The following is a 20,617-nucleotide window of genomic DNA, read 5'->3' as shown; positions in this document are numbered from 1 at the left end:
GATTTTGGCCGCCGCCACCAGTCCTCTGGCCCACTGTGCGCTGTTTCTCGTGACACGGCGATAGACGAAATATTGAGCCCCCAACGTGGGGACGGGCATCGAACTTTACATTCAAAGCACTCTCATCATTAACGGCGCACGCACGCAGACTTCTGTCTCTCCAGGCGGGTAGAATACCTGAAGAGGTTGCTGCCGAGGGAGGGAGAGAGAGCCTACAGACGGAGACAAACACAGGCCCGCCGAGCGGATAGATTCTTTTTTTAATCTATCCGTTCTATTCGGAGCAGAGGGGCTTCCCTTATTCATCGGGCCGGATCACGCACAGCAGACTGATCGGGAGTCGTTTTCGTCGCTCTGTCTCCCTCGCACTCATGGGGCGTCACCTGATGGTGCGAGAGAGACAGAGCGACGGAAACGTCTCTCGGAAATCAGTCTGCAGCCGGAGCAAACCGTGCAGGACGCTCGCTCGCACGATGCACGGCCACATTCAATCTAATGGGATATTGAACGGGACGGGAGGGCCTTCCCTGGGTCTCCGAGTCCACGGCCTGGAGGGCATGGAGAGTCGTTTCCGTCGCTGTCTGAATAACGGAGGATGCCTCTGAGCTGAGTACGAGAGAGATAGAGCGACGAAAACGACTCGGAATCAGTCTGCAGAGAGAGCGCCAGTAAGGACGACTATGTCCCGTTTTGCTGTGCAGGCGAGAATGTGTCGGGTCTGAAATGGCATACGATCATGTGTGGTCTAGCCCAGCGGTTCCCAACCTTTTTCGGTTCGCGACCCCAAATTTGTAACAAAAAATTTCCGCGACCCTCAGGAAAAATTTCGCGACCCCACGCGACCCCTCCTTTAGCATGCCTTTGATACAGAGTGCAATAATCCACCTTAGTTTGGGAGCAGTATTGCCGCAAAGTTGATCAAAACGGCCACAAATGTCTTCTAAAAATCGTGTTTTGGGCCGACTTTAAGCAGCCACTGCGTTTGATCTGAGGCGGTATTTCGTCCTCCCTCAACGGGCATTTGGTCTTTGGACCTTCCTTTAGCATGCCTTTGTTACGGAGTGTGATTATCTGCCTTAGTTTGGGAGCAGTATTGCCACAAAGTTGATCAAAACGGTCACAAATGTCTTTGAAAAATCGTGTTTTGGGCCGACTTTAAGCAGCCACTGCGTCTGATCCGAGGCGGTATTTCGTCCTCCTTCAACGGGCATTTGGTCTTTGGACCTTCCTTTAACATGCCTTTGTTACGCAGTGCGATTATCGGCCTTAGTTTGGGAGCAGTATTGTCTCAAAGTTGATGAAAACAGTAAAAAATGCCTTTGAATGCCATTTTGATCCACTTTGAGACAATACTGCTCCCAAACTAAGGCCGATAACCGCGCTCCGTAACAAAGTCATTCTAAAGGAAGGTCCAAAGACCAAATGCCCGCTGAGGGAGGACGACATACCGCCTCGGATCAGACGCAGTTGCTGCTTAAAGTCGGCCTAAAACACGAGTTTTCAAAGGCATTTTCGACCGTTTTGAACAATTCTGCCAGCCGGGAAACAGCCGCGACCCCAGGCGACCCCAACCACATCGCCGCGACCCCTCGAAATTTTTTCGCGACCCCCTTTGGGGTCGCGACCCTAAGGTTGGGAACCGCTGGTCTAGCCCTTAGTGGTAATGGCAATGGTGTAGGTAGGCAACCCAACGGACGCTGCGCATCGGAGCGCGGCGGGCTTGCCTGCCTGCACGGCGCTCTCTGTGACGGATTCAGAGGCTGCCTGGGGGAAGGGAAAGGGGGGGGGGAGAGAAAGTAACACTTAAAACTTACTTACGGGGGGATGAAGTGTAGCGTTTTGCTTACCTTCCACGCGGGCGTCTGAAGGTCAAGAGGGGCAAAAATTCCAGACGCGTTTGAGCTCTAGAGTCGCTAATTGGAACTGAAGCCGAACGCACCCCGACCCCACATATGGATTCCTCGTTCGGGGAGCAATCCATATTGGTGAGGTGGAGTCTCATTTAGCGACTCTGGAGCTAAAAACGCGTCTAGAGTTTTGGTGGCCTCGGCCGGTCATAGCCTGGATTGCTCTCCGAACGAAGAGTCCATTGGTGGGGCCACACGCTTGATTCGAGTCCTATTTAGACTCTGGAGCTCAAAGCCCGTGTAGAAGTTTGGCCGCCTCCGCCGGTTTTCCGGCCCACTGTGGGGCGGGCCCTGGCGGGCCCTTAGGAGGGAGAGAGACAGAGAGAGGAGAAAGGCGGCAAGCGAAACACGGCCAGGTGTGGCTGGCGTCTCTGAATGCAGCCCTTGCCGCGTTGCCGCCGCCTGTGTTGTCTGTGTTGTCGTCGGTGGCAGGTGGCGTGCCCCGCCCCGCCGCGCCCCACCCCGCGCGGCGGAGAGGGAGGGGCGGGGGCGTCGCGGCGCACCCCCCACCCCGCCGCCCGGCGAGCACGCCCAGCACGCTTCGACGCCAGGGCGGAGCGCGGGGCGGGGGGACGGGGCGGCGCAGTGTGCTTCGAGGGCGCGTGGAGGACAGGACGGGGTGTCGGCTTGTCCGTGTCGGCTGGCAGCGCTGCGCCGCGCAGCCGCGCACCGGTACCCTCCGCGCAGCACGCCGACGTCTCGCTGCGTCTCGCCGAGCCGCGCCGTGTGTTGACAGTGTGGTGACAGCGCCGCCGACAGAAGCTGCCTGACGGCGAGCTTGACGCGGCCTTAGAGCCGCCACCGGCACTTCTTTGCGGACTAGCAGTGTGGTGCCGAGCGTGCCGGCAGTGCCTGGACTTCCCCGCGGTGGGCCCGCTGCAGTGCTCGGCGTGCCGTGCTCGCCGTGCTCCTCGGTGTGCTCGGCGTCCCATGCCGTCGGCTGGCGTCCGGGCGGTGCGGACCGTCCAGGGACCGTCGGCAACAAGCGAGTCAAGCGACGCCACTCCCACCCCGAGGCTGCCCGAGGCAGGCGGGCGAGCGGATGCAGCCGACTGTGCGGCCGCCAGCAAGGCAGACGCCATGCAGCCTCTCCAACTAGCGAACTAGCCACCGGGACGGGGAGTCCCTGACCCTGTCGCCTCAAAGGTAGGTTGCGCTGCGCGCCCGGCGATGCGGCGATGCGGCGATGCGGGCCCGCCTCCCTCGTCAGCCGGTTGTCTGTCTGTCTGTCTGTCTGTCTTTCTCTCTTTCTCTCTTTCTCTCTCTCTCTCTCTCTCTCCCCTCTCCTCCCCCCGCTCGCTCTGTCCCCCGTCTCAGGCACAAACGGCAAACACCCCCCACCACACACCATCTCTCTCTCTCTCTCTCTCTCTCTCTCTCTCTCTCTCTCTCCCCCACACACACACACACACACACACACACAGCGTGAAAGCAACGGTACACAGACACGATGACACTTGATTCCTCCCAAACCTTTGGTTCTGCCAGTGTGCTTATCTCTGGGAACAGATGGCGGTTGGCCCGGGTTCAAGTCCCGCCGCCGCCTCCACCGCGCCCGTCGAGAAGTTGCGTCTCCGATGAGGGGGGGTCCACTGTGCGTGTGATTGTGCTCGCGGCGGGGCGGCTGGGCCACCCGTTCGCTGGCACCGCGCCCCGCCCCCCCCCGCCCCGCCCCCGCCCTGCCCCGCCCTGCCCCCCGAGCGCTCGGCGTTTGGCGCGACAAACGCGAAAACAAGAGGGCCGCGCTGCCGCGCGCTGCACCGCGCCAAGCAGACCGAGAAGTACACCACCGCGAGAAGGCGTGGCGGCGGCTGCGCCCGCACCGCAAATACACGCACCGGCTAATTCGCCATGCAGCCGAGCGTCCCTCCGTCGTCCCTCCGTCTCTCTCGCACCCGCACGAGAGAGAGAGAGAGAGAGAGAGAGAGAAGAGAGGAAGGAAAAGAAGGGGGAAAAGAAGAGAGAGAGAGAGAGAGAGACACGACTCGACTCGGTAGAATCAGCCTCCTGAGGTTTGTTTCTCTGCATTTCTCCACCCTGCAGCGCCGTGCAGTGCAGGCCGAGCGAATTGTTTCGCCACTCCGTCTGTCGCACTCTCTGGGCGCGTCCGCACGGGTGCGAGAGAGACAGAGCGATGCCATAACGACTCTTCGGAACCGCTCGCGCGGCCGCTGTGTCGCTATAGAGGGCGGAACGACGGAGACCGAGGGGGAAGGGGAGGTAATTGAACCGGGGTGCCGTTTCTCGTAAACGCTAGTCGTTATTTTTGGAATGACAAAAGTAGGGCAGGACGGGCCGATCCCCGATTTGACGCCAGGCGGGGGAAGGGGGAGAGAGGGGGAGGGGGGAGAGAGAGAGAGAGAGAGGGGAGGGGAGAGAGAGAGAAGGGGGAAAAAGAAGGGGAGAGGAGGAGAGAAGAGAGAGAGAGAGAGAGCTTCCTCCAAAAGACCAGCAGCACGTTTTAAATACCTGCCGAGCGACGGGGACCGCGCGTTGGTATGCGGTATGCGCGTAGTTTGTCAGCCTCGTCCACTTTGAGGAGTTTTCTTATTTTCGCGGTTTTCTCGTACCGTGCAAATGAACCCCCACCTCCGCCCCCCGGGGCCCCGGGGCGCACCGCGGCCGTGCCGGCACGCCACTCGCGGATCCACTTTGGCACACATTCTTCTCGGTCCCCGAGTGGAGCCAACCCCGCGGTTGGGCCCGGCCCGCCTGTGTCATCGCGCGCAGCGCATTGCCAGAATTCCAGGTAGCAAAGGTGTGGGCAACGAGCCCGCCAGAGCTCCTGGAATGCCGCCTAGAGTGCCTGGAGCGTCTGCAGACTTGTTCCGTTTTCGTCGCTCTGTCTGGCGGCCCGTAGGTGCGAGAGAGACAGAGCGAGGGAAACGACTCTCAGTCTGCTCTGCTGGAGAGCTGCAGTGCTCTCCGCCGTTGGAGAGGCTGGGGAGTAAGGCCGCCTCTCCCTCGCCGAGGCTCGCCTGGGGAGGGAAGGCACCAAACTGCAGCCTGTTACGACCCGTAATTTTCTCATGATTTATACTCTTCTTCCCGCGCCCCTCGGACCCTAATTTATAAATGGGGGTCGCTTTCTAATAACACATCCCGGGACGAAGGGAAGCAACGCAAGCCGGGTCACGGGAGAGGAGAGCGTTGTCATGACAGCAAGGAGGTAGAGTCACTGTTGCACAGTGGGCCAGAGGACCGGGTGGAGGTGGCCAAAATTCTAGATGCGTTCTGAGCTCCAGAGTCGCTAAACAGGACTCGAACCGGACGTGTGACCCCACCAATAGATTGCTCTCTGCACGATGAATCCATTGGTGGGCGCACACGTTCGGTTCGAGTCCCATTTAGCGACTCTGGAGCTAAAACGCGTCTTAGTTTTGGCCACCTGTACCGGTCTCCTGCCCCAATGAGTGTTGGTTTACTCGGCGGGCGTTTTGGAGCTGCAATCAATTCGGCCTGGAAAACTGGAAAATTTGGCACTGCAGCAGCAACCTACTTCTTAAGTTCAACAGCTGGCAATGCTCGCTGGGTGAATCATTTCTTTTCCTCTTCCCCCCTCTGGCTCTACATTTACACGAGTGTTACTCGGGGCAGCTGGGTTTTTGTCTGCCTCCACCACTTGCAGTGACGGCGCGCTTGTTGAGTTTATTTTCCAGGCTCGGCCCGTATATGGCGTTTGTTACGCGTCCGTAAAGGGGAAAGAAATATACCGCTGTGGTATTATTCGAACGAACCAGCGGCGAGGCGAAGGGAGTTGAGTTGAGTGCGCCCATCAAAAGTTGTGTTCGCCGAGGTGCTCAACCTTAGCCGCCAGACCTGCTAGCTGTCTTCGTGATGGCCGAGGGAACGAGGAAAACGGAGAGGAAAAACGAGCAGCGCAGACAAAATAAAACAAAACAAAAAACAAAAAGAAAGGATGCGGTCGGTATTCGAACCCAGAACCAAGAGCAGAGCGGCCGAATGGTCTGGATGCCGCTCCCTCTGCGTGGCAGTACGGGGAGCCTTTACATCGCCGCACAGTGGGCCAGAAGACCGGCGGAGGGCCAAAACTCTAGACGCGTTTTGAGCTCCAGAGTCGCTGAATGGGACGCGAACTGGACTTGTGACCCCACCCATGGATTGCTCTCCGAACGAGGAATCCCTTGGTGGGGTCACACGCTCGGTTCGAGTCCCGTTTAGCGACTCTGGAGCTGAAAACGCGTCTAGACTTTTGGCCGCCTCCACCGGTCTTCTGGCTGCTTCTGGCCCACTGTGCGTCGCCTCAGTCTCTGTCGCGTCATGCCGCGCGGACTCTGAGGAGCATTTTCCCTCTTGCATAACGCCCACCCCGCCTCCACGGAGGGGGAGGGGGGGGGGGGGCTAGTCCCCAGTCCTCATGGGACGGGGCGGGACGCCAGGGAGGACGGCGGGGCCATGCAGGAGGACCGGCAGCACTGGCACACTGGATTATTTAGCCCCAAACCCATCTGTTCCACTTCAAGTCTCTCTCTCTCTCTCTCTCTCTCTCTCTCTCGCTCGCCCACTCTCTCATCCGGATTCCCATTCATGCCAGCGCGACCGGCCAGGTCGTCGCGAGGGGCCCGCTTCGCATGGCGTCGCCCTCTTTGCCGTTTGCCCGCGTTTGCCCCTCGCTTTTGCCCGCGCACCTCTCTGTTTATTTTACACACACCACTTCTTATTTCTGCCGGCGTCCGCCCGCCCCTCCAACGATCTAAGGTGCGCCCCCCTCCCCCCCTCTCTCTCTCTTCCGGGTGGAATCTCTCCCCGACGCCTCGACTGCCTGCCCCTGGTTTATTGCGTCTAGGCGAATCATGTAGACAAGCCTTGCCAATAGCACTGGTCGTCACATGGTATTGGGGCGTACCCCGAGGCGCCCCTCGTAGACGGGGCCTTGACACGGCCCGCCCCGCCCCGCCCTGCGCCCCCCCGCCCCCGCCCGCCGCCCCGCCCCGCCCCGCCCCGCCCCGCCCCGCCCCGCCTTGCGCCGCCACCTGCTGCGAAATTGTTTTGGCGGCGATGCGCGCGCGGGGCGACAAAGGCGGGATTCCCCGTATGGAATTGGAAATCTGGAAACGGTCTCTTAGAGGTCTTGTTCTCGTCTTCCCGGGAAGACGAGTTAGCGAGCACGGCCAGACCGATTGGAGACTATAAGTAGACCGATGTAAGACGAGTGCCAGACGAGAACGCGGTCCGTGCAGCCGTCTTCCTCTGGTCTTCCTGCAGTCTGACCGTGGTCTGTCTGCCGTCTGGATTTGGTGCCTTTCCAGACCAGATCCAGACCAGATTCAAACGAGATTCAGCCGCCTACATAAAAACAAACACGCGAGTGGCGGACACTGCGTATCGAACACAGACTGTCCGCGTCGGAAACCGGTGCCCCATGGCGCAGGGCCAGAGCGACATGGTTGAAGAGGAGGTCGAGCGGAGCCGTAGTGTATCTGATTCGACCGGCTGGGTGGAAAGAACAAGTGTCGCCCGAACTGTGAAGTTCTTCCCGTCTTCTAAAACAACGTCTCCAAATTTCCCTACATCGCGATGATATCCGATGATATCTGTGATCGCTGTTACTACTACGGCTCAAATAAATATTGTTACGTCCCTCCTACACAGACGAACCTCTGAATAGAGTGCGTACGTAGTGTTGTTGACTAGAAGACGGGAAGAACTTCACAGTTCGGGCGACACTTGTTCTTTCCACCCAGCCGGTCGAATCAGATACACTACGGCTCCGCTCGACCTCCTCTTCAACCATGTCGCTCTGGCCCAGCGGCATGGGGCACCGGTTTCCGACGCGGACAGTCTGTGTTCGATACGCAGTGTCCGCCACTCGCGTGTTTGTTTTTATGTAGGCGGCTGAATCTCGTTTGAATCTGGTCTGGATCTGGTCTGGAAAGGCACCAAATCCAGACGGCAGACAGACCACGGTCAGACTGCAGGAAGACCAGAGGAAGACGGCTGCACGGACCGCGTTCTCGTCTGGCACTCGTCTTACATCGGTCTACTTATAGTCTCCAATCGGTCTGGCCGTGCTCGCTAACTCGTCTTCCCGGGAAGACGAGAACAAGACCTCTAAGAGACCGTTTCCAGATTTCCAATTCCATACGGGTCGATTGCCACTTGATGCGAGTCGGAGACGCGAAGGCGAGAGTGCCGTCGTCCGCCCCGCGTGTCTCACTCACACAAGCATACACGTCTACACGCACCCCGAGGGAAAAATACACCAATTTCTAGGGGATTTCTATGAGCTAAGACGAATTTTAATATGAAAACAGAATATGATGTTGTATCAAAGTTTGAGAGGCCATTATCGGCTTGCTTTGACCTACCTGCAGTGAGACAGGCGCGTGTACTTAGGGTTTGCATCATTCACTGGGGGATCGAGTCGCACTTTTTGCCTACCTGTAAGCGGATTGTGTTGCTGGGTTGCCGACATCGAGGCGGATTGCTCTCCGAACGAGGAATCCATTGGTGGGGTCACACGTTCGGTTCGAGTCCTGTTCAGCGACCCTGGAGCCCTAAACGCGTCCAGAGTTTTGGCCACCTCCTCCGGTCTTCTGGCCCACAGCGTCCGGGAAGAGAAGGGCGGGGGCTCATGACCTTTGTGACCCCTCTCTGGGTCGGCGCCGGGCCGCGCGTAGCCTAGTGTAGTAGCCGTGGTGTAGCGCGAGGCCGAATTTGAGTCTGTGGTGGCCAGGCTGTGCCAGGCCGTGCATGAGCACCGTGTAGCCGCGGTGTGGCCGAGCCCCGTTCCTGTTCCTCGCTCTCCCTTGTGGTCAGCGCTGAACAACAACACCAGCAAACACCCAACACATCCTCAACGGGTCCCCTGTATATTCTCCACCGGCTCCTCTTTCGCGGCCGCAACGCAAAACCGCAGCAGCAGCAACAACAATACCTGGCCGCGAACAACAACAAAAATAAAAACAACAAAACAACGCGAAACAGCGAACGGTCCTCGCGGCCGACGGAACGCTCACGGAACAACAAAAGTCAGCCAGGCAGCTGGTGGACTGATTCCAAGAGTCGTCTTCGTCGCTCTGCCTCTCTCGCACTCATGGGGCGTGCCTTATAGGTGCGAGGGAGACGGAGCGACGGAGACGACTCCTCTCGGAATCAGGCTGCAGAGCACCGGCAGCCGAAGTGGTTCCCGCCTCGCTTCCATCTGCATCCTCACCTTCCTCCTGATTTTGTTTGATCAAGGCGATCTCTCTGAGCATTGGCGCCCGAATTCAATATCCCGCCGGGCTTTGATCCCTTGAGCTCGGACTGCGAGGCTGCGAGGCGCCGGGGGCTGATTCCGAACGGCGCGCCCGTCGCTCCGTCTCTGTCACACTCGCGGGCGCAGTGGGCCAGAAGACCGGCGCAGGCGGCCAAAACTCTAGCCGCGTTTTGAGCTCCAGAGTCGCCAAATAGGACTCGAACCGAACGTGTGACCCCACCAATGGATTCCTCGTTCGGAGAGCAACCCACTGGTGGGGGTCACACGCTCGGTTCGAGTTGGAGCTCTGCGCGCGGCTAGAGTTTTGGCCGCCTCCACCGGTCTTCAGGCCCACTGTGCGTCCCGTTGCATGGTGCGAGAGAGACGGAGCGACGCGTCACGGCTCGGACGTGGCGTCCCGCTTCGTCTCAGTTTCCCCGCCAGCGAGAGGCAGGGCTCCGCTCCGCGGCTCCGCGGCTCCGTCTCCAGGAGGCAGTCGCGCAGTCGCGTCGGGCGATTTCTGGTTTGGAGCCATCGCCAGGCACTCGCACCGAGTGGGCATGACCGGGCATCGCGATGGGAAGCTTCAAGACGAGAGCCACCCGTCGCTCTGTCTCTCTCGCACTCATGAGGCGTCCCCGATGAGTGCGAGGGAAACAGAGCGACGACTCTCGGACTCAGTCGGCTGTGGCTTTTTCGGTCGGAGGCCGAAGTGATGGGAATTTTGTGTTGCGGTGGTGGCAGCGCGACATCCTAGTCCTTCCTTCCCCACGGCGAGGCTCGGCGAGGTGTCTCTGAGCGGCGCTAGCGGGCGGCTCCATTTGGCGGAGTGTTTTTGCGGCACGGCCGGCCGGGGCAGCCGGAGCACCGTGGATTTGCCAGAAGACCGGTGGAGGCGGCCAAAACTCTAGACGCGTTTTGAGCTGCGGAGTCGCCAAACGCAGGACTCGAGCCGAATGTGCGACCCCACCAAATGGATTCCTCGTTCGGAGAGCAATCCATTGGTGAGGTCACACGTTCGCAGTTCAGCGACTCTGGAACTCAAAACGCGTCCGGGATTTTGGCCGCCTCGCGGGCCGCCTCCACTGGTCCTCTGGCCTACTGTCCGATGCAATCCCCGGTGGATTGCGACGCAGGTTAAAAGCGCGGCCTTTGATTGCCTGGCGCGCCCGCCGGCCGAACGCGGCCGTTCAAACACGGCAGTGGGGCGGAGACGGGTAGGTCGGGCAGGTCGGACGGAAAGGATCTCCCTTCTTCTCACCCCGGCGAAGGCACGAGCGCCGCCCCGGCCGCCAGACAGGAAGTCGCTATTTCGTCTGGCGATCGAGATACATCGAATCGATACATCGAATCGAAACACCGCAGCCATCCCATTCCGGCGGGGTCGTTCCCGCTCTGTCTCTGTCGCACTCGCGGTGCGTCCTGGAGGGGTGCGAGAGAGACGGAGCGCTGTTTGGAAGTGGGGCCGTAAAGGCCCGGCCCGGCCCGGGTCGCCTATCGCCCCGGGCGAGGCGGGCCGTGCTGCCACCACTGCGGTGGACCGCGTCGGGTGCCCTTTAGCACTGAATCCGCCGCCAGACTCCTCCCCCCTCCCCTCCCCCTTCCCCTTGGATGGCCTGCCCACATATCGCCCCTCAGGGCTCGTCCGGCTCGTCCGTATACCGCGCGCACTTTTAAGGGGGTCCACTTTCGGACGCCGGGCTCGGCCGTCCCTCAGGTGGGTAGCCAGGCCGTCATTTTCTTCTTGCGGCGGACCTTGCGAAGATTGCCCCAGACTGCCCTTCGCACAGTGGGCCAGATGACCGGTGGAGGCGTCCAAACTCGTGTTAAGCTCCAGAGTCGCTAAATGGGGCTCGAGCAGCACGTGTGACCCCACCAATGGATTCCTCGTTCGGAGAGCAATCCGTTGGTGGGGCCACACGTTCGGTTCGAGCCCCATTTAGCGACTCTGGAACTCAAAACACGTGTCCGTGTCCACCGGTCTTTTTGCCAACAGTGCGCCAGTGCGGATGTCAAGAAAGGAAAGAAAGATCAAGACTCACAAAAACGGCCCGCTATGCGAGTTTCGGATGTCACCGTTCGGCCGCTCTGTTCGCGTTCTCCGTTCCGCCTCGCTGGTTCTTGATTTCTTTCCAACTTCCGCAAGTTGCAGCCCTTCCAGCGTTCCCCCCAAGTACCCTGTTGGGGGGCTTAGGACGGTGAGGGCGGCGGTGTGGGGGTGGGGGTGGAAAGAAGTGACCGGTCCAAATAATAGGGGCACATGCCCTGCAGGGCGGCGGGCAGAGTCACCCCGTATCGTTTCCATTTCGGCCGCACGCCACCTCCCCGCCCCGCCCCGCCCCGCCCCGCCCCGCCCCGCCCGCCCGCCCGCCCGCCGCGAATTATGGGGCGTCATGAGGGGCGACGTTGCCAATTTTCCCAACGCGGCGGGCGGGTGACTGTGGCTGCTGATTCCGAACAGCGCCGCATCGCTGTCTCTCTCGCACCCCCTAGAGGACGCGACCCCAAGGCCTACGGCCCGGTGAGTGCGAGAGAGACAGCCCGATGCTGCTTCCAGTTCGGCAACGCCGCAATGCATCATGATTTGCGCGTGGGTGCCGTGCCGGCTTTGATTCGGCGCGTGCAACTTTTGCAATGTTTGCGCCGCGTTGTTCGGCTCGGGGCGGGGTGGGGCGGTGGGGCGGGGGCGGGGTGGGGCGGGGTGGGGCGGGGCGCCGTGGTCTCGCTGCCGCACCGCAGGGGATCATGTTAAATCAAGTGGCGCGAGGGGCAGGGAAAAAAATACGCGTTCCCCGCTGGACTGCCAGCCAGGCCAAAAGCAGGGGGTGGCAACAGCCTAGTGCGCGCGTGAAGCGATGCGCGCCGCTCGGGCCGGCAAGGAGCGGCCGCGCGGCTGGGCCGCGCGGCCGAACCAAATTAAACAGAACTTTGTCAAAACTGCATCGAACTGAGTAAACGAGGTCATTTTTAGATTCTACGCAAAATTTCCTATCCGTGAGTGACAATGGAATGGACTTTTGGATATGTAAAACAGTTCTAAAATCAATTTGAAAACCAAATTTACGGCACCAGACAGCCGACTTGAAGTTTCCCTTTCACTAAAAAAGCTATTTCCGCTCGTTTTAGGTCCATACATACAGCGAGCCGATTGTTGGCCACTATTTTCCGGGTTGCTTGGTACACTTGGAACGCCAATACGACTTCTGTAGCAGAAATGCCGATCCAAAAACTAATTTCCATTTTTGGTCCAAAATTGTATTTTGCAACTTTGGAGGTTAAAAGCACAGTTTGAAATAGGTTTCTCAGCATTGTCAACCTCACCAAGCAACCCAGAATTCAATTCTCTATCGCCCTGCTGTGTTGGATTTGCAAAAGGAGGTCAAACTTCTAATTGAAACGAAAAGGCCCGAAGCGCTGCAAAACCGCCAAAACAGTTCAAGTATTTTGTGGAGCTTAATGTGTGAAAACTATTTCTCAGATTGTAAATCCAACCACACCACCTTGTAGGCCACTCAATTCTACAGCTCCATTGTAAGTTTCATCGCAATCGGAGACCAAGAGTTAAGACAGCTATAATAATTGTAAATCCCATCAGTTTGGTTGATTGGTCGAGCGAGCGCAAGTATGAGAAATCGCTGCGGCAGATTTTTGCAGCTAACTTTAAAATATATTCTGCCGCCTTCACTCTTGGTCTCCGATTGCGATGAAACTTACAATGGAGCTGTAGAATTGAGTGGCCTACAAGGTGGTGTGGTTGGATTTACAATCTGAGAAATAGTTTTCACACATTAAGCTCCACAAAATACTTGAACTGTTTTGGCGGTTTTGCAGCGCTTCGGGCCTTTTCGTTTCAATTAGAAGTTTGACCCCCTTTTTGCAAATCCAACACAGCAGGGCGATAGAGAATTGAATTCTGGGTTGCTTGGTGAGGTTACAATGCTGAGAAACCTATTTCAAACTGTGCTTTTAACCTCCAAAGTTGCAAAATACAATTTTGGCCCAAAAAATGGAAATTAGTTTTTGGATCGGCATTTCTGCTACAGAAGTCGTATTGGCGTTCCAAGTGTACCAAGCAACCCGGAAAATAGTGGCCAACAATCGGCTCGCTGTATGTATGGACCTAAAACGAACGGAAATAGCTTTTTTAGTGAAAGGGAAACTTCAAGTCGGCTGTCTGGTGCCGTAAATTTGGTTTTTAAATTGATTTTAGAACTGTTTTACATATCCAAAAGTCCATTCCATTGTCACTCACGGATAGGAAATTTTGCGTAGAATCTAAAAATGACCTCGTTTACTCAGTTCGATGCAGTTTTTACAAAGTTCTGTTTAATTTGGTTCGGCCGCGCGGCCCAGCCGCCCGGCCGCTCCTTGCCGGCCCGAGCGGCGCGCATCGCTTCACGCGCGCACTAGGCTGTTGCCACCCCCTGCCAAAAGCCAACCATTCAGCCAGGCAGCCAGGCAGGCAGGCAGGCAGGCAGGCAGGCGGGCAGGCAGGCAGGCAGGCAGGCAGGCAGCCACCCAGCCAGCGGCACCGACAAGTGAAAAATACATTTTTTATGGAGTCAGCTCCATTTATCCACCACCGTGGATCCTGCAGTTCCCTTTCTCTCTCCGTCTGTGTGTGTGTGTGTGTGTGTGTGTGTGTGTGTGTGTGTGTGTGTGTGTGTGTGTGAATGTGTGTGCGCTACAGCTCTGTTCCTTTGGTCTTCGCGGCTGTGTACATTGTGCTGTCTGTATCGCACCGCACACAGTGCGGTCTACGAGGTTCCCGCAGCCACTCTCTACACCGTGACGCAGTGAAGATTTAGGGGATTATTTTTTTTCGCGTCACGCCTTTACATAGACGGAGAAGGGTTGGGTTAATCTAATCTTGCCTATCTCTAAAAGGTGCGTGATCGAGTCCCACCCCTTCGCCCTATCCCTGCCCCTCCCCTCCTCCTCCCCCCTCCCCCTCCCACCCTCGACCATCCGCGACCGAATGCTGGATGTCGGAGGCCTGCGCATCTCCTAAAAGAAACTAACAGCGTTTGAGAGAAGCTTGCCTTCAAAATCCGATTTCTGCCTCGGAAAGCCTGACGCTCGAAGCGTCTCCGTCGTCGACGGGCTTGGTCGGGCTTGGATAGACGGATAAATGGATAGATCCGGCCCGAGCCTCCCGCACACTGCTTCTCAATAAAATGTGACGTCACGTTCGATAGAATGTGAATTGCGTCGCGTCGCGATTGACATTGTAAAGAATATGACACCAATTTCGTCGGCAAACAGTGGAGTGGCGATGGGGCCGACAGGCAGGGTGGCATCCGCCCGAGCATCCATGGTGTGCAGCACTGTGTACCGTGTACAGTGTACCCACCATCGACCGGGTGCGGGGTGCCAGTGCTACCCACGGCACCCTGGGGGGCACCCCGAGGTACCCCCACAGCCACAGCCGGGTGCCGTTTCCGATTGGGGTGCCGAGAGAGAGAGAAAGAGAGGGAGAGAGAGAGATGTCTCTCAAGCCCGCACTCTCTGTCTCTGTCTCTCTTTATGCTTTGTTGCCCTGGTGACCGTGGCTCGCCGTGGTGGTGGCGCATCCCCTAATCCTCAACCCTCTTTCTTCATCTCTGTCACTACCACTCTCTCTCTCCCCCTCTCTAAACATGCCTCGCCTCGCCCCCCCCCCCCCCCGCCGCAGCCGGCGTGACGGGAATCCGCGATACAGAGATGAAATGAGTGCCCCATCCTTGTCGCGCCCCCGCCGCTACCCGTGCCGTGTCCTAACGATGTATTCTCAATCAGACGGACGCCTTAAGAGAGTCTCGCCTAGAGTGGCTCGCCCAGACAGGTGCGCCTAAGGCTCGCTGGAGAGACGCGCTAGAGAGGATTATCATGAGGATGCTCGTCTCGAGAGGCTCGTCTAGAGAGGTACGTCTAGAGAGGCCCGTCTAGAGAGGCTCGCTAGAGAGGCTCGCCTACCTGGGGGTCGAATAAACAACCCTAGCGTCCATCGCCAAGGTCGTGGCTCTGCAAACGTTGAAACAACTTCCCTGCGGACCCTGAACGATTCAACACCTCCGCAATCTCCCAGTCCACTCATTTTCAGACTCCGCGTGCCCCCCCACCCCCTCTCTATACCTCCATTTCCCTCTCTCACGGGTTCGCCTCGCCACCACCGCGGCGAAGCAACTTGGCCAGCATTTTTGCGGCCTTGCCGGCCTTGCCTTCGCCATAATCAAGTCGAAATAATAGAGGAGCGCCGGCTGCGCCTCGGCTGCGCCTCGGCTGCGCGGATGCCCAGGAAAGCCGAGAGCCGTTCCCTGTTTCCGAACCTTGACGCTTTCGGAAGGCCGCGCCGCGCCACGCCGCCACACAGTGGGCCAGGAGACCGGTGGAGGCGGCCAGAACTCTGGACGCGTTTTTAGCTCCAGAGTCGATAAATGGCACTCGAACTGAACGTGTGACCCCACCAATGGATTGCTCTCCGAACGGGGAATCCATTGATGGGGTCACACGTTCGGTTCGAGTCCCATTTAGCGACTCTGGAGCTCAAAACGCGTCTAGAGTTTTGGCCGCCTCCACAGGTCTTCTGGCCCACTGTGCGCCAGCCCGCCCGCGCGTGTTTTGTTTTGGCGTAGGAAAGGGCGAAGGCGAAGGGAGGGGGAGCGTTGCGTTCGCCGGTGCTCTCTCAGCGGCAGCCTTCTTCGCCGCTTGGCTGCCCCGCTGCAGGCCGATTCCGAGGGTCGCTTTCGTCGCTCTGTCTCTCTCGCACCTGCACGGGACGCCCGCGTGAGAGGGAGGGAGACAGAGCGACGTAACCGACTCGCGGGCGCAGCCTGCTGCTTCTGGCCACCTTAAAGCAGGCCACGGCGCGAGGCGGGCCGGCAACCAAACGGTAAATAGATGATCGTTAAACGCTTTTCTGGGAATCAAAGGAACGCACAGTGCCTGCCTCTGCTGCCCCCAGTGGCGCAGGGAGAGAGAGAGAGAGAGAGAGAGAGAGAGAGAGAGAGGTGGAAAACGGGGAGGGGGGGGGCAGCGTGCCAAAAAGAGATGGTCAAAGTAATTAAAAGGAGCGGTTGTTGATGGAAAGCCTCGGCAAGCACAACATCCAAACACACGTGTACCTGGCGGCCGCCGCGGCGCCGCGGCTCGTAGTGCCCCGCCTTGTGCCCCGCCCGGCCCGGCCTGTTTCCTCCCGAGCAAAGTAGACGCTCCTTGAATATGCAAAGTCAACATCCCTGGACGCCGGATCCCGGATCCCCAAGTCCTAGTGAACAGCAAGTTGGTCGATCCCTCGCGAGGGCCCTGTCCGTCCTGGCCATCCCGTCCGCGGCCCTGCTCTGCCTCTCTCGCACCCATGCGACGTCCCCCGTTGGTGCAAAAGAGAGCGACGAAGGGTTCGGAGGCCTGCTAGGGCCTAGGACGTCTCCCAGTGTGGCCGTGTCGCTGTCAGACGAGTCGACGGATCGGCCCCTTCGGAGGCACGGCGTCGTGCATCCCCGCCACTTTAGCACGTCCACGACGTGGTGGTGCTCGTGGTGGTGCTCGTGGTGGTGCTCGTGGTGGTGCTCGTAGTAGTGCTCGTGGTGGTGCTCGTGGTGGAGCTCGCGGTGGTGCTCATCGTCGGCGTCCTGGCCGGAGGCTGTGGTGCGCTCATCCCCGCCTCCCCAGAGATTCGCCTCCCGATTGATGATGTCAAGTCCCGCGCCGCGCCGAGATCACCGAGTACTCGTTTATCACCCGGCGGCACCCCACCCCACCCCGCCCCACCCCGCCCCGCCCACGCCTCCCCTCCCCGCCTCGCCCCAACCCGCTCCCGGGGGAGGCGAAGAAGGGCCTCGAGATGACGGCCGCGGCGTTATCGGCTGCGCCATGGCTACGCGGGATATCGGGTGGACGTGGCGCCTTACAGAGCCACTCATCCCGCGGACTGGACGCGCCGCAGCACCATGCAGCGCCACGCAGCGCCAAGCGAAGTGGGCCAGAAGACCGGACGCGTTTTCACCTCCCGAGTAGCTAAATGGGACTCGAACCGAACGTGTCGCCCCACCAGTGGATTCCTCGTTCGGAGAGCAATCGATTGGTGGGGTCACACGTTCGGTTCAAGTCCTGTTTAGAGAATCTGGAGCGAAAAACTTGTCTAGAGTTTTGGCCGCCTGCACCGATCTTCTCGCCCACTGTGCCAAGCAGCGCCAAGCACACTCTCAAAACCTCAGAAACTATTTCAGACCCAACAAACAAACAAATCTTGTCATAACAAAGCATACGCGAGCTCATAAAGAAAACACTTCGTAATTTACGAACTATTTTTTCTTCGTAAAACAAAGTAAATAGGTTGTTCCTAATAGATGCTCAAAATACTTCGCAAGGTTTTAGGCGAGCAGTGCCACGTCCCGGGGAGGGGGTGAGGGAGCAGGAGGAGCAAGCGTGGCTGCAAGGAGAAGGGTTTGATGACCTCCATATAAACTGGACTGTCAGTTGTTTTTCTTTTCCCCCTGCCTTTACATTATTTTCCCTTCTCGCGGGTGGTGTGTACATGTGGCGCGCGCTTTGCGTTGACTGCGTCTGCCGTTCGCCGTGTTGTGTGCGCCGGGGCGCCGGGAAAGGGCGTTACCGTGGAGGTGAACGGGGAGCAGGGGGATCCAGGCCGGGATTACCGAGAGCATTAGGCGCGCGACAAAGACGTCGCGGCGGAATCGCGGGCACTGCGCGCGCGCGCGCGTGTGTGTGTGTGTGTGTGTGTGTCACACAAACACGGATGCACTTTTTATTCTGGTCTCGATTGCAAACCCAGATTTTTCACATCGCTGCCTGAAACGAAGCGTCCTCCTCCTCTCTCTCTCTCTCTCTCTCTCTCTCTCTCCTCTCTCTCTCTCTCTCTCCTCTCTCTCTCTCTCTCTCTCTCTCCTCTCTCCAGCCCCCTCCTCCGTACCCCCTTAGCTGCACGGCCAGCCCGCCACGCAGCCGTGCTCCTGCATTGCCTACCTCCAAGGGGCCCTGCCTCCGCTCTCCTCGCTCCTCCTTGTTCTCCTCCTCTCTGTTCCTCCCTCTCTATGTCTCTCTCTCTCTCTCCCCCTCTCTCTCGCCCGCCCCCACCGTGTTTGTTCGTAGAACCAATCCCCCTTCCAGATTGGCGCACTTTCACGGCTGACCTTGCAGGTATAATGGAGCAGCAGCGCTCTCCGTCGAACGCCGTGCAACAGCGTCTCTCTCTGTCTCTCTGTCTCCCTCTCTCTCTATCTCTCTCTCCAAAGCCAAAGTCAAACGAGGATAAATTATTTTGCACGTTCAATACCTTACTAATTATTTTGAGCACACATAGTAAAAACTAATTTACTTTCTTATGCGAAGAAATAGTTCGTAAATTACGAAGTATTTTCTTTGTAAGCTTATGTGTGCCCAAAATACTTTGTTATAACAAAGTATTTTGGGCACTCATAAGCTTACAAAGAAAATACTTTGTCATATGACAAGCTTCTTTTCCTCAAGGCCCATTATAGTTTGTAAGGTTTTCACAGTGTGCAAGGCATGTCATATGACGCACATCGTTGGGCATATCGTGTCATCGTAAGAAAATGAGCTTGCACCTCTGTGACGTCCACGGTGTAGCGCTGTAGGACTCCTTTAGGTCCTCGGCGGCGATATCGATGAGATTGGCGTGCACGGCGTGCACACTGTGCAGACACCCGATGCGGCGCGCGGCGCACGCCAGGGCGCCGGCCCAAGCCAACAATATGAATAAGAAAACGGGCGTTGCCGGTTTAGCGGCGTAGCGGCGCAGCGGCGTGCGGTTGGTTGCCCGCTTGGTTGAAAGGCTCGCCCCAGGGCTGCCCCGCCGCGGTCCCGCCCGCCTGTCGAGCGGTGCGTCGCTCTGTCTCTCTCGCACGCGCATGGAGAGCCCTGTGAGTGCGACAGAGACGGAGCGACAAAAACGACTTTTTTCGAACCCGGCTGGCTGCCCGTGTGGCCCGACGAAGCCTAGCGTTATGATAAACATGGCCTCCCCTTTTCTTTCCGTTCTTTCCGTTCTTCTCGTGCCCGGCGCGAGTTTGGGCGCGGGGTTTTACGGTGCTGTTGGTTCACAAAGTAGCGGGCCGGGCCGCGGGCCGGGCGGGCAGGCCGGTCACGTCCGCGTTGCGGCGTTGCGCCAGACCAGGCCCGCCGTCCGCCAGGCCCGCCCGGCCTGCAGACCGATTCCGAGGGCCGTTTTCGTCGCGCTGCCTCCCTCGCACTCACGGCACATCCCGCATAGGTGCGAGAGAGACAGCGACGAAAACGACCCTCGGAATGAGTCGGCTGCCATCCGCCAGGCCGTGCGGGGCGCCGCAGCGAGTGCGACTGAGACAGAACGACGGGCAGCGACGGGCTGACGCTAGTTCCGACAGCGACACGCCGTGCGAGATGACCGTCCCGACCGTCATGACCTCGTGGCCGGTCAGCCGCACAGTGGGCCAGGAGACCGGTGGAGGCGGCCAAAACTCTAGACGCGTTTCGAGCTCCAGAGTCGCTAACTGGGACTCGAACCGAACGTCTGACCCCACCACTGGGTTGCTCTTCGAACGAGGAATCCATTGGTGGGGTCACACGGTCGGTTCGAGTCCTGTTTAGCGCCTCTGGAGCTCAAAACGCGTCTAGAGTTTTGGCCGCCTCCACGCCGGCCTTCTGGCCCACTGTGCGCCGGTCCGCCGATCCAATTCCGCCATTAGTGGCTTCCAGGGGGAGGGGGGGTGACATCAGTGGACCAGCGACTGGCTGCCGTAAAAAAGGAGGAGTCCTAAAAACACTGAAATAATGTTGCTCTCCTTTACGGAACGCGACTTTGCCCTTCCGTCCTGAGTCTACTCGCCTCAATTCCATTTACTGCGACCCCCTCCCCCTCCCCTCTTGCCCCTCCCCTCTTCGCCCCCTGTCTTACCTTTCCGCCGCCGCGACCCCGATTTAACAGACACGATGACGCCGTGCTGTCGTCCCCCTTCCTACTTCCGGCCATCTTGGTTCGTGACTTCCGGTCGGAATACGTACGCGAACCCCCCCCCCCCTTTCCATCCCCGGCCTGCGTCTCTTCCCGACCAGACCTTAAATTGACCCCCTTCCCCTCCAGCCCTCGCAGCCCAGGGGCTGCAAGCAGTCCCCGGCCGCCGCCGCACTGCAACCCGTTGCTCGCCAAGCGTGATAATCCAGGCGCCCTTTTCCGTAACACCGTAAAAGAAAAAAAATGGAATTTTCAGTTTTTTTTTTAAATTGAAGAAAGTCTCTGATGGTTTTCAGTTTGTAAAAGGCAGAGATCCAACAAAGGGCGCAACCCTCAGACGGCAGGCCGGGCTCCTTAATCGGAACCCCTAAAATGAGTCGGCCGAATCGAATAAAATCCGGTTGATTTTCACAGTAACACCTCTTTGACTAAAGAGAGTACCTTATACGTCTTAGTCGAAACGATTCAACTTTTATTTTTTAACAGTGGATTCCCTTTACCGGAATGTAATTATGATAATTATTATGGTAATAAGGAAGAAAAGCACTGCCTAATCGT

General features: G+C 58.4%; 1 protein-coding gene across 1 annotated transcript in view; it reads left to right on the top strand.

Annotated features, from left to right (window-relative positions):
• Positions 1–2,846: 2,846 nt before the first annotated feature.
• LOC117654095 (diacylglycerol kinase 1) overlaps positions 2,847–20,617 on the top strand; it is a 73,841-nt gene continuing 56,070 nt past the window's right edge. The window contains exon 1 of the mRNA XM_034400273.1: positions 2,847–3,053. The gene's annotated coding sequence lies outside the window, so the exon portion shown is untranslated. The remainder of the gene's footprint in view (positions 3,054–20,617) is intronic.

The sequence above is a fragment of the Thrips palmi genome, unplaced genomic scaffold (assembly GCF_012932325.1).
Source record: "Thrips palmi isolate BJ-2018 unplaced genomic scaffold, TpBJ-2018v1 HiC_scaffold_10, whole genome shotgun sequence".
Taxonomy (NCBI): domain Eukaryota; kingdom Metazoa; phylum Arthropoda; class Insecta; order Thysanoptera; family Thripidae; genus Thrips; species Thrips palmi.
Note: the sequence above shows the minus strand (reverse complement) of the source record. Positions and strands in the feature narration are given on the sequence as shown.